Source organism: Crotalus tigris, unplaced genomic scaffold, assembly GCF_016545835.1.
Source record: "Crotalus tigris isolate CLP2741 ecotype Arizona unplaced genomic scaffold, ASM1654583v1 scf7180000021160.8983255:1529534, whole genome shotgun sequence".
Classification (NCBI taxonomy): domain Eukaryota; kingdom Metazoa; phylum Chordata; class Lepidosauria; order Squamata; family Viperidae; genus Crotalus; species Crotalus tigris.
The window spans coordinates 190,425-207,043 of NW_024098373.1; the positions used below are offsets into that span (position 1 = coordinate 190,425).

The window sequence follows — 16,619 nt, forward strand, 5'->3', positions numbered from 1 at the left end:
TCTTGCACAAATGGTGTGGCACTTCATGCAGTGCTCTTCTAGCTGCTTACTACATTAGCCCTAATGTACTAATACATTAGTCCTAGTGCTTTATTGTTTTTCCTTACTGTTCTCTTGAAATCTGCATTCTGTCTTCTTTCTTCCTCCCATTGGCTTGCTGCTTTGGCTGCTTTTCTTCACGCAGCTATTTCTGATAGTTTCATCTAGGAGTTACTAGCATTTTTTACTCTGGCTTCTTTTATGGTGTGTGTTCAACTGCTGTTTTAATGATAGTTGATTGGATTTGTTGCCACGGTACGTTGGGCATCTTCCCATCAGTGTCCAGCAATTCAAACCCATTTTCCATCAATTGCAAATTATGGAAGGGATTTTGGTGATGTCAAACCTCTTTGGTGGTGCTGTCTTTTTGATGCTGCATAATTTGACTCTGATCTGATCTTACCAACAATTTATAATCTGAACTGCAGTCAGCACCTGGATATGTCTTGACAGCTAGGACAGAACTAGGCCATCAATGGTTGCACAGGATATAGTTGATCTGATTATGGTGCAGTTTATTTGGTGAGGTCCAAGTATATAAGGGACACTTGTCCTGTTTGAACCAGGAATTCATGATTTGGAATTGATTTTCATGGCAAAATTGAACCAAACAAATGCCGGCTTCATTGTTCTCCCCAAGTCTAAAGCTGCCAGTGATGCCTGCTTTTATTTGCCTGCCAACCTTTGCATTGCATACGTACCCAGTATATAAATAAATGTCTTTTTCGGGCACTTGCTTCAGAGATTTGTCAGTGCTGGCATTGAAACCCTTTATTTCAAGCTCTGTTGCATTAATTGTTGGGGCATAGATTTGAACTCCTGAGATTTTGAGGCGCTTCCTTAACTAAATTTCTTGATTAAATTTGATTTGGTTGTTCATTCAACTTGTTAAGTCATAAACCATGTTTTTTTTAGAACTGTGTGGCACTGAATTAGTGCATTGAGACCAATTGACTCTCAATGACTTAAGTTCACATGAGATGCTGAATCAGATTATGACTTAGTGCAATGTGTAAACCCAGCCATTGTACGGTATATATATAGCATATGATGAAACTATTCAAAGGTTTGGAGAAATATAATAAAAGGAACATAGTAATTTAATGGAATGGCTTGTTTCTGACTGCTCTACCCTCAGCAACTTTTGCTTCAACATAGAAGTCTATGTCTTCTGATAATTTGATGGTATTAGACTTTAAAACCTGCTTTAGCCATTGTGTTGTTGTTGTTGTTAGTTGTGTCTGACCCATCGCGACCCCATGGGCAACGTTCCTCCAGGCCTTCCTGTCCTCTACCATCTTCTGGAGTCCATTTAAGCTCACGCCTACTGCTTCAGGGACTCCATCCAGCCACTCATTCTCTGTCGTCCCCTTCTTCTCTTGCCCTCAATCTTTCCCAGCATCAGGCTCTTCTCCAGTGAGTCCTTCCTTCTCATTAGATGGCCAAAGGACTTGAGTTTCAACTTCAGGATCTGGCCTTCTAGAGAGCAGTCAGGGTTGATCTCCTCTAGGACTGACCAGTTGGATCGCCTTGCAGTCCAGGGGACTCGCAGGAGTCTTCTCCAGCACCAGAGTTCAAAGGCCTGAATTCTTTGGCGCTCAGCCTTTCTTATGGTCCAACTTCCGCAGCCATACGTTGCAGCTGGGAGAACCATGGCTTGACTATACATACTTTTGTTGGCAGGGTGATGTCTCTGCTTTTTAGTATGCTGGCTAGATTTACCATAGCTTTTCTCCCCAAATGTAGCATTTGAAAAAAAATAGCTTCCAGTGATCAGTGAGAATTATTTTTCAAAGCGGTCTGTAAATAGATCTTCAAAACCCAGATGATATAATAGTTTATCTTTTTGTACCTGTGGGATGTTTTTGTCCCTTTGTATTTAATTATGTTTCTCTCCTTTTCAGCTTCAAGAATGGATCGATTCAGTTTTTTTCTCCTTCCAACTCACGATGTCATCCTGAACAAAAGCATTGTCAACTCACACTGAGGAAAAGATTTCGCCCAGGAAATAGCTACGTTGTGGTTTCTTAGGCAACTACCTACAAAATCATTTTCAAAAGACAGAAGGCTGTTATAAAAGGCAACACATTGTACAGAATTACTTCGTTGTTGTTCATATTTGTTTTGCTTCCTGTCAAAAACATGTTCATTTTGGGCACTTAAACTCCCATTAAAATCCTTTAAAACTTTGGGATTCATGGATCATTGGATGAAAAGTTGACCGGAATCTCAGTGAATGATCAAAGACTGCGTGATCTTGCAGGAACAAGAATACCTCCTAATCACCTTAATTCCTCCCCCAACTTCATTGGTGAGCAACCTTGAGACAAAAATGACCTCTAGTCCACGATTATATATCTATTCCAACTGGGCATTTCTTTAATCTACCTTGTTGATTTTCTCCAATAACAGTGCCAGGAGTAGGAAATTCATTCTAGAATTCTACCACTTTTGCAATTCAGAAGTTTATCCTAATGACCATGCTTAAAACTTTTGGCCACCACCTGGGTCTACTGTTTCTTTTCTGCAATAGACGCATATATTATTCATGTACTAAAATCTTTTAAGTCAGCCCATCAGTTATTTAATTTTTTTTTCTCAGTCATCCATACTGAACGGATGGGTTCTTAGACTTACCTTTAAAAAAGCATTGTTGTAGCTCAGGAGTGCGTATCACCATATAATGCTGCTCACCCTAGAGATGTATCCAGCTGTGTTGTTACCTTTATGTAAAAGAAGATATAGCTGTCCAGTGGAACAAGTATCCTGTTTGTAGTTTGAAGGAGAGATGCCACCATTTGGAGTATGAAAAAGCAGAACTTTTTAACTCAGAAGATAGAGATGAGAGCCATCAGTTTTGGTCACCTTGTAAACGGTAAGTCTTTAAAATATTTATCCTTAGAATTGCAAACTAGGAAGAAAAATGGTTTGGAAATACAGTAAAAAGTAAAAGATTTGAATAGCATACTTGAGAAAAGACGTATTTATGAAGAGCAGTTTGTTTCTTCGAATTTGCTGTCTAAATTGCATGCTATTGGAATTATTATTCATTAAATTTACAAGGCTTCTTAACTCAGTGGGATTATAACACCTAGATTGCTTGATTTGTGCCTTCTGCTACAGCTTCCCTCAATGTGATGCTTCCAGATATATTGGCCCTGTTCTGCTTAGCATCCCCAGTTAGCATATCCAGTAGAATTCTTCAAGCATACTGGGAATTCTGAAGTTACAGACCCAGCATAACTGGGGAAGTCCTTGATAAACAGTTCATTTTCAATAGCGATGTCAGTGATACCTTAATACTCCTCGTTAATTGGTTCTGGGCGGTGCAATGAGTACCAAAAAAAAATTAGTACCAAACAAATTTTTCCCATAAGGAATAATGTAGTGAGTCACGAGGCAGCTGATACCGACAAGTTCTATCTTGTGCATTGAGTACCAAACAAACAATGAGTACCGGGTCAAAATTTTCACGCCGGAATGTGTTGAGTACCAAATTTGATGAATTTCAAAGCAGTTGAGTACGAAGGTACCACTGTATTTTGGCCTTATGAAAAGGCTGAAGGGCCCATGTTATCTTTTCCCAATGCATTCACTCTCTTGAGGACAAAGACAACCGAACAACATTCTTGTCAAATCTCTCCTACCGAAGTCAGAACTCCAAAATGAAGACAAATGTGTATGTTCTTCTTAACTACTTAGATTTGCCAGAAGGGAATTCTACCAAAACCGTTGTTGCTATTACACAATCCTGTAGGAGTCACAAGAGAGAAAGCTGCTAATGATAAGGGTAGACGGGAATTGTGCTGGGGTTAAACCGTTGCCAGTCCTGATTATATAAAGACCAGAACACCAGCTGAAGCTCCATAAAATGCTTTTTTCTTGCTTTAGTATCATTGCTTTGTGTTCAGGGCTAACTAGCTGGAATTTTTCTCCTGTCAAGTCAAACGCCGGAGGATGTCAGCATTTTATGTAAGATTGAGATCAAATTTGGTATTTTGGGAATTGCCATCTGTGCTCTTTTTATATAAGGAAGATTTGCTGCCAAGATTTGTGTACAATCTTGTTAGGATTCAGCCATGATGGTGGGGGAATTGTTTGAAAAATAATGATATGGCTATGTGATTGCAATATCTAAGTGAATTGCTAGTGTTTGCTTGTAGCACCTTTACCATTGCTCCTAAATTTTTTGGGAGAATCTCAAAAACTCATAGAAAAAGAGCTGAGCTGGGTTTATACTGTAATGCAGGTAGTCCTCGACTTACAACACTTTGTTTAGTGACTGTTCAAAGTTACAACAGCACTGAAAAAAGAGACTTACGACCTTTTTCATGCTTATCACAGTTGTGGCATCCCAATGGGTTGTGCGACCAAAATTCAGACGCTTGGCAGTTTATATTTATGATGGTTGCATGTTCCAGGGTCATGTGATCACCTTTGACAACCTTCTAACAAGCAAAGTCATTGGGGAAGCCAGACTCACTTAATAACCGTGTTACAACCTTAACAGCTGCAGTGATTCACTTAACAACTCTGGCAAGAAAGGTTGTAAAGTGGGGCATGACTCACTTAACAATTGTCTCGCTAAGCAAGAGAAATTTTGGGCTCAGTTGTCATAAATTGAGCACTATCTCTATAGCAAAAGCAAAAACTTAAAAAAAGAATATACTGGTAATTTTATTATTATTATTATTATTTTTAAAATTTATAAGCTGCCCCACTCCCGAAGGACTCTGGGCGGCTAACAATAAAAAACACATAAAACATAACAAACAACAATACAAAAACAATCATTTGTACCTTATCTTTCCTTGTTGCCTGTTGAAGGACCACAAACACTTATTTTCTCTTAAACCTCGATGTTATGAACTTCTTTAGAGGCTCTTACCTGCATGCCCTGAATTTCAGAGATGAGGTGAAAGATCTTTTCATGGCTGTCCTTGCTTGGAATATCTATATAAGAATTTAAGACAAGCCATGCTGGATTAGAGATAGGCTTGATTTAAGATTAATGTGAGCTTTGCCTCATCTCTGGCTCTCTATGTATGGAGATATATCCTGAACCTATAGTCAAAAGTTAGCAAGTTAAGTTTGAAGTTAAAAAAATAGCTAGTCCTTTTAACTTCAAACCATTCCTAACTTCACCGTTTATGAATTTGTCCCTCTTTTGACTAATTAAAATTAATTATTATAGCTATACCTTTAATCATCTGGCATCTTCTGTACTATGTTTTAAGTGCCAGCTTAAGATATTTCATTTTGTTTGAAAAGGGAGCCTTGTTGGTAGATTATTTTGACTTTGTTCTTTTGAGAATTGTTATGAGAGTATAATTAGTCCTCTTGTACATTGGTGCTTTCATTGTTTTTGTTCTACTCTTTCTTGATTTTTTTTAATCTGGTAAACTAAATTCTGTTCATTATTGCATGTCACCTGAGGGAGGAAAAACTAATCAAGTTTAAATAGTTGAATAGATCATTAAAAGCAAAATGCATACTATTTTATGACTCTAGTTTCTAAGCCCCTTCTATGTGCATTGTCTTGCATCCAGAGAAAGGCCTATAATTCTCTCATAGTTGTTTGAGAATTAGCTGACAGAATTCAGTGGTTCTTACTTTTGAGTAGAATTACGTTGTGCTTGGATCCATTTCAATTAATGCCGCACCATTTTTAATCCCACTCTTCCTTGCAAGAATAAAATAATGTGAAAATTATAAGCACTGGAAGCAGAATAAATTATGGAGAACATGCAAATGTAAATCTACATTTATACAATGTCTTGCCAGGGAAATTGGCAAAGAAACATCCTTACTTACCTTTCCATTGACTGGTGAAAAACCACTTAGTTTTCTCACCATTTGGCTGCTTGCCATGCTGTTGCTCATAAACATTTATTTAATGCAGTTTTCTATGGATTTTTTAAATGCACTGTTTTATTTGGGGGGAAGGAAGGGTTTTTTAAGAGGTATGGAAGCACTGATTTATTTCTCTTGTGTAGAAACTTGGCTGGTACCTCAATGTAACATAAAAAAAGAATAATTATTCTGATGTGCAGGCAGGCCAGGCCATCCCAGTTGATAGAGGATGCTATGCAAATACGTTTGTGCAATTAGTTGTTCTTGTTCTACACTGCACTACACTTCAACTGATGTCAGTTTTCCATTTGAGCTGAATTTCTGGCACATGGTGAAAAGCTGTAAAAAAGAGAGATAGTATTAAAAAAAAATCAAGTGCCACAGTCTGGTAAAAGCTCATATTCACTCTGCCCTTTAATTGGCACCTCCAGTTTAACTGTAAGCGATTAGTTGCTAAATTACTTACAAGCAAGTTTCTGACTTAGATAAAAGGAGAATTTTTTTTCTATAAAAAAAACAATGCTGGGCCCCTGTAAGAAGGAAGAAAATATGTGTTGCAATGTGTCATATATATAATTTATGCTCTTTGGTTTATCGTAGCAGCAAGTGAGTGGGTGGGTAGGGGAAAACATATCCTTGGGAGGAAGGGAGCTGTTAAATCATTCGGCTGGTTTAATGATTCAGCCTCTTGGCGACTTGTTGAAAGTGTTCTGTGCCGCTGGTTTCAACTTACAAGAAATCAATACCATATGCATGAGTAAACCATCTTGACACAAGAGGATGTTTAAGATATAGTTCTGTGTACTTTCCCTCTTAAACAGAAGCAGGACTAGCCTTCTGGAAAAGGAAACACATGTCATCACAGCTGCCTTACTCGCTCTTTTCTTCTGTTGTTTTCAGACTGAGAGCTAGGGTGGCCTATTGAATAGAACAGGATTGAGACCTGTGAACCCTCCAGATGTAACTGGACTACAGTTCCAGAGTAACCTCAGCTCTGGTCAAGGATGAAGGATGTTGAATCTCAGCAACATCTGGAATTTGGCCAGTTTCTCCCACCCTCTCTTCTTCCTAGAAAAGATTTTGGACTATAGGGGATTAAGTTCTCAAGAGTTGTTGAGAAAATACAGATATTTTCTGGATGTATAACTTCAAATGGTTGGCTAGGACTTAATCTGTTGAATTGCTGCTGTGACCGGGCAGAGGGGGAAAGAGTCATCTTTCTGTGGAAGATTCCTAGTTGGAGTCCTTGGGTTCACCATTTTTAAAAAAGTTAGTGGATGGTGAGAAAGAGGTTTTTCTGCCAGAAACTGCAAAGCCAGCAGCTAGTTAGCACTGACTCAAATTTCTGCATGTTAGCTAGGACTTCCAATCCATATTTGGAGAGCACTAAGGTGCATAAAGTGACACAAATAATACTATAGATAGTATTCAGTTATTAGTCATAGCATAAATGTTGCTCTCCCAGGCAATTATCTATTCATATTTTTTCCCTATACAGGTAGTCCTCACTTACTGACCACAACTGGGGCCATAACTCCATCACTAAGTGGTGAAATGTCATATGACTGCACTGACTTCAATGTCAGTTTGCACTGTGATTGTTAAACAAATCATTGGAGGTTGTTAAATGAGACATCATGTGACGATGAACTCTTGACTTCCTGTTGGCTTCCCCACTGACTTTTATTTTTGGTCAGCTCTTCCATATCTATGAACAAGTTGCAGTTCTTGAAAAAAATCTTCATAATGAAACTAAATCCAAATTGGCCTGCATTTACAGCCATTTGCAGTGTCTTGTAGTCATGTGATTACAATTTATGACATTTTTGCTGAAAACCGGCATTTACTTCTAGTGTCTGGCAAAAACTACCCATAATGAACAATTGATTCATTTAATGACTGTGCCATTCACTTAATGACTGCTACAAAAATAGGTAAAATAGGGGCAGTCACACCATGACTCGCTTTACAACCATCTCAATTTACAACCATAATTACCAGGCTCAATAATGGTCATAAGCGAAGGATTATTTGTATAGGAGGGTATATTGGAACATAAAAACTGCTGATCTAGCTTAGCATTCTTTGACCACGTGCTAATTATTCATAAGTAAAATATCTACCTTGCAAACATAAGTTAAGTATCTACCTTACATGGCAAACTATAACTAGGTGTGACTTATTATGTCCTCCCTTGGATTTGAAATCAAAGCATTGGGATATCTAAATCTCTCAAGATGCTAGCTTTTGAGTCAAGCTTCATTCCTGGTAAACTTAACAGACATGCCTTTATAATAAAATGCCACTGGGCTACTTTCTGGGATGTCTTTATTACTTCCAAATTTGGCATACAGCCTTAGGATTTCCTGGTGGTCTCCTAGCGAATTACTAACCAATTCTGCTTAGCATTATGAGATTAATTGAGGGTAACCCAACAGAGATAAAGGAATGGTTCCGTTTTGTAGATGTGGCTTTATATCTGGAGGCTACACAGGAATTGATTCGTGGTTTGCACGACATGTTGGACTATGTTAAGAAAATCTAATCAAATCAAGCCCTGATAAGATGGCTGTCCCATAACCTGGACCATAATTCAGGTTGAGATAACCTGCTCAGCCCAATTATAGCGTGATGTATGGGGCTTGTGTGCACATGGTCTCTATCATACAGTAGCCATGTGTGTGTCTGTGGAAACTCTCACATTGAAATGGGTAGAAGAACATTACTTTCATGTTCCTCAACTCCTGGTATTCAGACACATTGTTAGAAAAGGGTTCCTCACATTCAGGAGCGGTTTGGCAGTAGAACAAAAGACTCAGAGAACATATTTCATTCAATATGTTCCAGAAACTTCTAGACCGTATTGCATCAGAAATGCCTACACTGAGCAGTAATTTGGATTCCATAGATTCAAGGGCCTTTTCCAGAGAATTTACGATTCCAGGAGGTAATGTCCGAATTGTGCTACAACTTTTTCACCTGAAATCAAGTTTCATTTGTCTCTGAATATAATAAACCGAAATGAGCAAAGGTCTTTTCTTTTTGGGGCAAGACCTGCAATAATGGACTTAAATTACAGAAAAGCAGATTTTGATGGAATGTTAGGAGGTGGTAGCCACTCCTATGCTGGAATTATTCAAGCAGAGGCTGAATAGCCATCTGTTAAGACATGCTTTCATTTGAATAAAGCAGGCATGTCAAACTGCCGGCCTGCGGACCGGATGCGTCACGCAGAAACCGTACCCTCCCCATCGCCGGCAATGGGGAAAAAGACGCGATATATCACGCGATGTCACGAGTTTGACATGCCTGGAATAGAGCCTGTACTTTGTGTCTCAGTGGCCCCTTCCAACTGAAGGATTGGTATGTGTTGCATATAGAAAGCAATAACCATCTATCTACAGGTAGTCCTCATTTAGCAACTGCCTCTTTTAGTGACTATTCATCATTATGACGGTGATGAAAAAAGTATGACTGGGTGGCTTCCATCTATTTCCTCCATAGATCAGTAAAACAAAGAAAAGCTAAAATAAGATTTTAAGTATGGTTAAGTACTTAGCGACCGTGGGTCAGCTTAGCCTAGTGCAGTGGTTCTCAACCTTTTTAATGCTGCGACCCCCAACCGGTCGTAAGTCGAGGACTACTCAACCGGTCGTAAGTCGGGGACTACTCAACCGGTCGTAAGTCGAGGACTACTCAACTGATGCAGCACCGTTTGCAGAATGGGACTTTTGGCGGGCTCAGCAGGGCAGAGACAGCCTGGACAATTCCTATTGGCTTTTGAAAGCCAATAGAATTAGACTCTATTCAAGAGAGTCTATTCTATTGGCTTTCAAAAGCCAATAGAATAAAAGGGAGTAGCACAGCTAAGGAAAAGGGGGAAAAAAATGGCGGACTGCGTTGTTTGGCGACCCCCGTGAAATGGTCGTTCGACCCCAAATGGGGTCCCGACCCACAGATGGAGAACCTCTGGCCTAGTGGTTCATTCACAATCCAAGCTTAGTGACCTCTTCGCTTAACGACCCAAGTTGCTGGTCATAATTGTGGGTTGCTAAATGTTGACTACCTGTAATAGTCAATAATAGTAGTATCTTCAACAAGTGTGTTGCTGTCCAAATTGGTGGATGGGTAGTGACATCTTTATGATAGCAAATTCCACAGCTGAATTATGTATATCTGACTTAAGTTACATTCTCTTCAGCTTCCCTTAATAGCCACAGTTCCTGAATATTCTAACTCTTTTCTTCAGGATACTGAAAACAGAATCCCAGTAATCAGGGGTTCTCAACCTTGCCAACTTTAAGACTTGTGGACTTCCTCAAACTGGCTGAGGACTTCTGGGAGTTGAAGTCCACAAGTCTTAAAGTTGCCAAGACTGAGAACCCCTGCAGTAGATCAATAAGTAGGTCTCGTTCTCCACCTTTTTTTTGCTTTCTACCTGCACTTCATAATGCCTGATGCTCTTATTTTTTTTTCAATCATTTCTGGCTCAAAGACTGCTTTGGCAAGATATTAGAATAATAATGGATTGTTTTGGAAAATGTTCCTGCTGTGTCATGGTACATTCCGAGAAGAAAGGCAACAGTGATTTATATTTCACCATAAAAAAAAAGAATGCTTCAGTTGCTCTCAGTGATGGATTTTCTTTTTTCTTTGGTTAAGAGAACACGTACTTGTTTTGACTAGGATTTTGTTTGGGGGGGGGGGGTTTATAAATCATTATCAAGGACTAGTAAATGAATATGACTCAGTATTCTCTTTAAAGCTTACCATTTCTCAATATGAAAGAGATCTGATAGAAACCATTGTTGTGTTTTCTTTTCCAAGTTGCTGCTCAATGCAAACTTTTTTCGGTCCATATTTCTGGGCTAGGTCTTATCCTGCGCCTACCATGCAGCCTGTGATCTGAGTTGCTTGACCCAAGTCTCCTTATACAGCCAAGTGAAATTGATCTGTTCAATCTCAGCGTTGTCCAGCCTGGTTCCACAAATTACTGTTCAAGTGCCCTCCTACTCCCTCTTGATTTAAAAGTAGTTTACCATTTCTATTTCCAACAGAGGAAGGGACCGGAGTAATGTGGCTTTATACATGACCAAGAACTGTACTTTACTCAGAGATTCTATCCAAACTGATCTCTAGCGTGTAGACCAGCCTGCTGTGAATGTCAGAGTTAGTGGTTTACATACTCACAATCTTTGTTGGTAACAGTAGTAAACGTTTCCTTAAATTATTTTTTACTTTTGGAGACCACAAAAGCAACAATATGGAAGTGGTTAGCCATTCCTTTCTTTAAAGATTTTTTTTTTAACTTTCCAGGCTATAGTACTGCACAGCCCTGGTATTTCCTGGTGACCTATCCAAATATCAAACCAAGTTCATCTCTGCATACTTTTTCAGCCAGCTACCTGGATAATACCATTAGTATTGAGCTGAAAAAGCTTGACCCTACCTTCTCAATAGCTGCTCTTCATTTATGAGAGTTCACTTTTCTGCCCTAGGTAAAGCAAGGCATACTTTTTTTTTTTTTTTTAATGTGGAAGGGAGGGGTTTTGTGTGCCAAGAAACACAAATAGATCAGGAGATTTAAAAACGAAAAGCCCAACCTTGCTTTTATGTACTTACTCATTTCGGTGTCTTTCCGTACACAAGAATTGCGTACGGAATTCTTGCGAATTCTATTGCGAAATCACTTGGCATAAGAAACAAAGTGAGATATTTTGCACAAAGGGACGTAGCCTGTTTTGCTTTTTCTGATCAGTATCAAATGGGTTCTTGACCCCTTCTAGGGACTGCATTTTCTGTTCCCGTAAAACATATTTTCTTAGTAATGTTCACTTGATTTATGCAGGAAATGGGTGCATACAGATAGATACCAGTTAGCACCAACTAATGACATAGAATGCAAGTGTTTGGGATTAATAGCTCAGTGGTTATGTTTTATGGCAGTTTCACTGTCATAACTCTAATCAAACTTAGCATGGTGCTGAAATGAATATACTAATGCATAAGCTAAATTGAGTCAGGAAAGATTTCATGCGGTACAGCATATCTGTGCATTCATTTTCTTGTTATACCCAATACATGTTTCTGCATGCAGCATGAAGCTATTCTGCTAATCAGGCACTAGTTAATTTGGCAGAGAAATTGATTTGCCATTATTTCTTGGAAACAAACAAGCAAACAAATCCTGCATCTCCTCAGAATGTGGTATGAAAACAAAGAGTCTGTTTTCACCTGCATATTTAATTGTTCAGATGTTTTTGCAAATCTCTGCATATTTGTTTTTGTTCTGCTCTTGGTAAGATCTCTGGCTTCCAGATCAAGAGAGCAATAAAGCTCCCACTGGTGGCCTTGGTTAGGTACTCAAGAGATAATGGAGAGTAGAATATTTGGTGGTGTATGCCAACACATTTAGTAAGAAAAGCAATGTGGTGGCCTTGAAATTGTGTTGTGGAATATAAGAAAGTACATCTTGTGATTGTACAATAATAAGGTATAAACTCCATTATCTCATTGTGTGGGTTGTTGCCATGTTCTCCCAACCACATTTAAAAGTTACAGGATCTGTTTTCTCCTACTGTATATAGTAAAGTGGGGAAGACCAGCCAAAATTTCATTATTCCTGACCCACTGTCAAAACAGAAAGATATAAAAGCTGAAGAGAAAAAAGCCCTTAGTTTTTCTCCCTGCAAAATGCATTTAAAAGAGAGGGACAGACAGAAATGATAATACTTTCAACATATATTCAAATCATTTGCCACACTCTGATTTCCTTTCTTTGTAGCAGTTTTTCTGTGCATTATCAAGATGCTTCTACCATTAGGAGTTTTTGATCTGAAAGTCCTTTATTCAAAGCAAAGGCTATTTTGCTGCTTTTAGTGGAAGTCACTCCCTCCCACTGCCTGTAGCTCCATACAGTCAGAAGCAGTTCTGGATAGTTTTTAATCCATACAATATTCCGGGAGAAAAAGGTACAACCAAACAAAGATCACAATGTATATATGTATGTATGTATGTATGTATGTATTCAAAATTTGTGGCTGGCAAAGAGTTAGTGGCAGACTAGTATAGCTATTTCAGGCTCATTAGCCTCACCCAACAGATAAGGTTATGTATGTATGTACGTATGTACGTACTTATTTATCAATCATATTTATTAACCGCCCCTCAGAGGGGCTATAGGCGGTGAGGTCCTATTCCTAACTTTTGGCCGGCGAACCATAAACAACCACTCATTACAGAGTCAAATAATTTAAACAAAATCTCACCTTTCCTGTAATTTGAATCCATTATTTTGTGTCTTGCACTTTGTGAGCAATAGAGAACAGAACTGACCTGTGTAAGAACTTGTCCGGTAATTGAGTTGCTATTATATCTGTTCCTCAGTCTTTTCTTCTCAGGGCTAAATATTCTATTTCCTGCAGTCATTATTCATAGGGCAGTTTTCTAATCCCTTGATCAACCTTGGCCTTCTCTGAACCTGTTCCAATTTTTTCTGAATAATTCCAAAGGCACGCACCCGGAACTGGACATAGTATTTCATCGAAAATCTGGTTTAAATAAAGTCAGACCATCTGAAGAGTATGGGTTGAACTTGATCCGTGGTTTTTTAGAACAAAAGATTATTATATTTGTACTGTAAAGAACGTTTGTGTTTTGAAGAGACTTAAATAGGGTGATTTAAGAGGGATGGTCTAGTCCAGGGGTAGGCAACTTTGGCTCTTTTATGACTCGTGGATTTCAACTCCCAGAATTCCTGAGCCAGCATGAGGGAACTATGGCTCCTTCATGACTTGTGGACGTCAACTCCCAGAATTCCTGAGCCGGCATGGGGGAACTATGGCCCCCTCATGAGCCAGCATGACTCAGCTTGGAAACCTCTCCCTTTCCCCTCAGCATGGCTGGCTCAGGAATTCTGGGAGTTGAAGTCCACGAGTCATAAAAGAGCCAAGGTTGCCTACCCCTGGTCTAGTCATAGGTTGCATGCTTAAAGGGAGAATTACTTTATTTGTGATGTATTCCTTTGTTTGCTCCTTTATATAATGAAGAATGGCCTTCAATCTAATGAGCTGGTTGCTCAAAATGCATTCTTGTCAAAGGTTTTTCTCCATCTCCTCACCTCTCCTGATATTGATGAGAGAGAAGACATTTTTGGTTGTAGTAATTTTCACATTTGGGAGGGTTCGCTTAGCACAGTGGTTCTCAACCTGTGGGTCGGGACCCCATTTGGGGTCGAACAACCATTTCATGGGGGTCGCCAAACAATGCAGTTCGCCATTTTTTCCCCCTTTTCCTTAGCTGTGCTACTCCCTTTTATTCTATTGGCTTTTGAAAGCCAATAGAATAGACTCTCTTGAATAGAGTCTAATTCTATTGGCTTTCAAAAGCCAATAGGAATTGTCCAGGCTGTCTCTGCCCTGCTGAGCCCACCAAAAGTTCCATTCTGCAAACGGTGCTGCACCAGTTGAGTAGTTCTCGACTTACGACCGGTTGAGTAGTCCTTGACTTAGGACCGGTTGGGGTCGCGGCATTAAAAAGGTTGAGAACCACTGGCTTAGCACCATAATGGAAGTCATTGAGATTCCAAGTCTTTAATACACTGGGGCACTCCAAGAGAGTTTTGTAACTACAGGTAGTCCTTGACTTACAACCATTCACTTAGTGACCGTTCAAAGTTACAGTGGCATTGGAAAATGTGACTTATGGCCGTTTTCCACACTTAAAGACGGTTGCAGCATCTCCATGGTCACATGATCAAAATTCAGGTGTTTGGCAACTGGCATGTACTTATGATGGTTGCAGTGTCTTGGGGTGACACTGACCCTCCCCGCTCTCCCCTCTCCTCCTTCTCTCCTCCTCCCCCTCCCTCCCCCTGTTCCCATCTCCTCTCCTCACCTCACCATACCATACTGAGTCAGCACTTACCCAGATTAAATCCTGGACAGTAGATGTGTGTGCTTGGCATCAAAGAACAGGACCTTTAGGTTAAAGGATTCACCTTAATACTGCCACCTAGACTTCCTTGCTCAGACTATAATCTGAAACAAAGTGAGGCCGACCACCAGCTTATACTTCCTTCCTTGAAACAACCACTTGGCAGCCTCCAATCGTGTCTTCCCTTGGCAGTTGCTTACATCAGGGCTTACCCCCGGGCTAGGCCCCGTTCCTCATACCATTCCATCTCCTTGATATTTCATAAAAGGCAAAAAAAAAAAAAAAAAACCACTTCCTCCCAATTGCATCAAAACTCCCTCCCAGTGTATAACACGAAAGTGGACAGATTGGCCCACAAAAGAGGTTCTTCTTCAGTTTCACATTTCTTTGGCGATCTAGCTACCTGAGGGCAGTGTTCTTTTTAAACTTGGGAAATAGATGACCGAACCTCTTGCGGTTATTTCCCGGCCTGCAAAGAGAACTGGCAGGGCAGTGGTTCGCTTCCCAGCTCCTCTCCCGATGGTGCTGGTGAATGGAGAAAGAACATGAAATTCTGTGCTGTGTTTGTACTTGCCCGGCACGCATGGAAGAAACAAATTGTTCCATTGCCCTGGCTAAGATCTGTTGTTGCTTTGCCACTACAATGAGAACATAAAAAGTTTTATCCCTGATATTTTTAATTCCCCTTGCAAAAACATAAGAGGAACCGTGAAAATAACTGCTCCCCTAGAGAGGCTGCTGCAAGGCTCCTCAGCCAGACATTGCCACCGTATCTGGCTGGCTTGTACTCTGGAATGATCCCCCAATATAGGCCAAACCCCAACTCTGCTTGCCTTTAGAAAAATCTGTCAAGACCAGGCTCCCCCCCCGGCCCCCAGGCATTTGTATGGAATCCCACTTTTGTTTGTCTAATTTTTAATAATATTATTAATAATAATGATAATAATAATAAAGTTGGAAGGGACCTTGGAGGTTATCGAGTCCAACCTCCTGCTCAGGCAGGAAACCCTACACCATTTCAGACAAATGGTTGTCCAGTCTCTTCTTAAAACTTCCAGTGTTGGAGCACCCACAGCTTCTGGAGGCAGGTTGTTCCACTGGTTCATTGTTCTATCAGGAAATTTCTCCTTAGTTCTAGGTTGCTTCTCTCCTTGATTAGTTTCCATATGTTGCTTCTTGTCCTGCCTTCAGGCACTTTGGAGAATGCTTGACTCCCTCTTCTTTGGGGCAGCCCCTGAGATACTGGAACACTGCTATCATGTCCCCCCTCGTCCTTCTCTTCGTTAAACTAGACATACCCAATTAACTTATAGTCCTCGATATACAACCACCAATAAAGGAGAAAATTTGTAGCTCATGGTTGAAATGAAGGACCCCCTCAGTGATGACCGCAAGTGAACCTCAAATTTCTGTTGCTAAGCAAGACAGTTGTTAAGGGAGTTTTGCCCCCATTTTATGATCTTTCCCGCCACAGTTATTAAATGAATCACTGCAGTTGTTAAGGTTGTAACATGGTTGTTAAGTGGTTGTTAAATGAATCTGGCTTTCCTATCAGTGCCAGGCTGCATTAACAGAGGGATAGAATCAAGATCGCGCGAAGTATTAATACCACTCTACAAGGCTTTGGTAAGGCCACACTTGGAATACGGCATGAGACTCTAGAAAGAGTGCAGAGAAGAGCAACAAAGATGATCAGGGGACTGGAGGCTAAAACATATAAGGAACGGTTGATGGAATTGGGTAGGTCTAGTTTAATGAAGAGAAGGATGGGGGGAACATGATAGCCATGTTCC

General features: G+C 40.0%; 1 long non-coding RNA gene across 2 annotated transcripts in view; it reads left to right on the plus strand.

Annotated features, from left to right (window-relative positions):
* Positions 1–16,619, plus strand: part of LOC120320082 — a 123,697-nt gene that overhangs the window by 11,877 nt on the left and 95,201 nt on the right. For both annotated transcript variants that reach the window (XR_005559894.1, XR_005559893.1), the window contains exon 2: positions 1,944–2,914. This is a non-coding gene — a long non-coding RNA (uncharacterized LOC120320082). The remainder of the gene's footprint in view (positions 1–1,943; positions 2,915–16,619) is intronic.